The sequence below is a fragment of the Canis lupus genome, chromosome 3, assembly GCF_011100685.1.
Source record: "Canis lupus familiaris isolate Mischka breed German Shepherd chromosome 3, alternate assembly UU_Cfam_GSD_1.0, whole genome shotgun sequence".
Lineage (NCBI taxonomy): Eukaryota > Metazoa > Chordata > Mammalia > Carnivora > Canidae > Canis > Canis lupus.
This window is the reverse complement of record NC_049224.1, coordinates 1,057,049-1,059,598: the sequence shown is the minus strand read 5'-3', so window position 1 is coordinate 1,059,598 and position 2,550 is coordinate 1,057,049.

Here is a 2,550-nt window from a genome sequence, read left to right as displayed (position 1 = left end):
TAAAACCAACTGAAATAATCCTAGAAGAAAGGAGTGAGCAGGAATTTGAAATGTTTATAAGATTCCAAAAGAAAACCCTTTTATTCTTAGATCATAATACTATTTCTTTATCTCACAAATATTTGTTAAGTGCATTCCACGTGGCGGGCATTGTACTTAGTCCTGGAGATAAAGGGGTAGAGAAGACAGGCAGACATGTCTACACCTTCATGGAATTTAGGAACAGGCATTAATCCAGTTATTACAAATGTAGTGAGTGTTATGAGAGGGATATGCAGTGACAGCATATGCCAGGAATTCCAACAAAGACTGTGATGAAGAAGAGACATTTAGGCTGAGAGACGAAGGGTGAGTGACTTAGTCACTTTTAAGGTGAGAGCAAGCATGGCACAATTGAGGAACTGAACAGGAAAGATTGATAGGCTAGAGCCCCAGGCATAAGTGAGCTGCAAGGGCTAAGGGTGGTAAGACTGCAGAGCCCCAGGTGGTCGAGAACCCACACACCGTATCATGAATCAAGATATTGTAGAGAAACAGAAAGCAATAGAAGGATTTCAAGACTGAGAGTGTTTTGACAAGGTCTGTATTTTAGGAAAGTTACTCTACTCATAGTTCAGAGAATGGATTGGAACAGGAATAAAATCAAGGGGTTCACTTAGAAGGCTGAATAAGTCAAGTTTCAGAATTACAACAACTTTAGCTAATTTAAGAATTTTGCCTAGGGACTCCTTCCTGGGTGGCTCAGTGGTTGAGTGCCTGCCTTTGACTCAGGGCATGATCCTGGGATCTAGGATTGAGCCCCACTTTGGGCTCCCTGCAGGGAGCCTGCTTCTCCTGTCTGTGTCTCTGCCTCTCTCTCTGTGTCTCTCATGAATAAATAAATAAAATCTTTTAAAAAATTTTTTTGGCTGGGAAAGTGTGATAATATGATACTGGGCAGAGAATGTGGGGTCAGAGGAGGGTTTTTTTTTTTATTTGATTTTCAGTTTTGTTTGATTTTGCCATAGGAAAGGCTTGAGTATGACAGAAACAGCTAGTCGATAATAAGTGCCAGAAGATACATAAAAGGAGGAGGCAAATCCAAATTGACATAGGCTAAGAATCTGAGTTCCCAACAAGACGATATTCTTCAAATATGCGGCTAAGACTTATTTAATGAAGAACTGACCTTTAATGTAAAAGAAATGGCATACTTTTTGTTCAAGATAAGGAATCTATTTTAGACGTTAAACATATATCATGTAACTTACTTAAAACTGTCTTACATTTGAGGTTTTTTAAAAAGCTTTATTTATTTACTCATTCATGATAGACTGAGAGAGAGGGAGAGAGAGAGGCAGAGACACAGGCAGAGGGAAGCAGACTCCACGCGGGGAGCCCAACGCGGGACTCGATCCTGGGACTCCAGGATTGTGCCCTGGGCCGAAGGCAGGCGCCAAACCGCTGAGCCACCCAGGGATCCCCTTACATTTCAGTTTTTATACTCAAAACTGGTCATTTGGTAATTCTAACTAAGAATGGAAGTAAAGTAAGCATGTTAGCTACAGGTTTTGTTCAAGATACATTTTAAAATCCTTTTTCCTGGCTTTCACGTAGGCAGAAAGCTTCCCAGTTATTCTCTAGTTCTTTCTATTGTGATTTTTAAAATCTGTTAGCATCTTTAGCTGCATTTATCAGGTGATAAGTCACCCTTTCCTAAGAAACAGCATTACTCTCCATGTAATGGTTGGCTGTGGCTTAGGTTAGCATTGGGTTACAAGGTCCAAGAGCAAAGTGATAATCATATTTTTTCAAGGTAACGCTTGAGAATCCTTTACATCAAGTAGAGTAGAATGTGTGTGGTTTGGTATATATACTTCTCTCTGGCAATATGCAAATATACACGTGTAAAATACATAGTAATCTAGAGGACATAATAAGGTATGTATGTGAAAAATATAATTCTATCATGTTTTTAATTATGGGGTAGCAAGATAAGGAGAACAGAAGCATTAAAAAAAAAAAAAAAAAAAGGAAAACAGTGATACTAAATACTCACCATGCATCCTGGATATTTCTGCCTAGCTCTGCTCCTAATAATGGTGACTCCCCACGATGACTGATTCTAACAATAATGATGAGTTCAGTGTCTGTGGGACGAGGACCGAGATAATGAGGATTGGTACTGTACGCTAACTCCAGGGATTTGTTTTCCTCCTTTCTGACAATACTGTTGTAGGTCACGTGAGCAGTGAGGAGATGGGCAGGGAGAATTGTTCATACTATTTAAACTCTTATTTGCTGCCACTAATGTTTCTTAACAGCCTTGCCCTGGAGCGCCTGGGTAGCTCAGCTGGTTAAGCATTGGACTCTTGGTTTCAGCTCAGGTCATGGTCTCATGGGTCATGATGTCCAGCCCCACATCAGGCTGCGTGCTCAGCGGGAAGTTGCTTGGGGGTTCTCTCCCTGTCCCCCTCCTCCCACTCATGCACAGGAGCCCTCTGTCTCAAATAAATAATAAATCTTTAAAAAAAAAATAAGATTTATTTTAATAAGATCTTATCTGCTCAG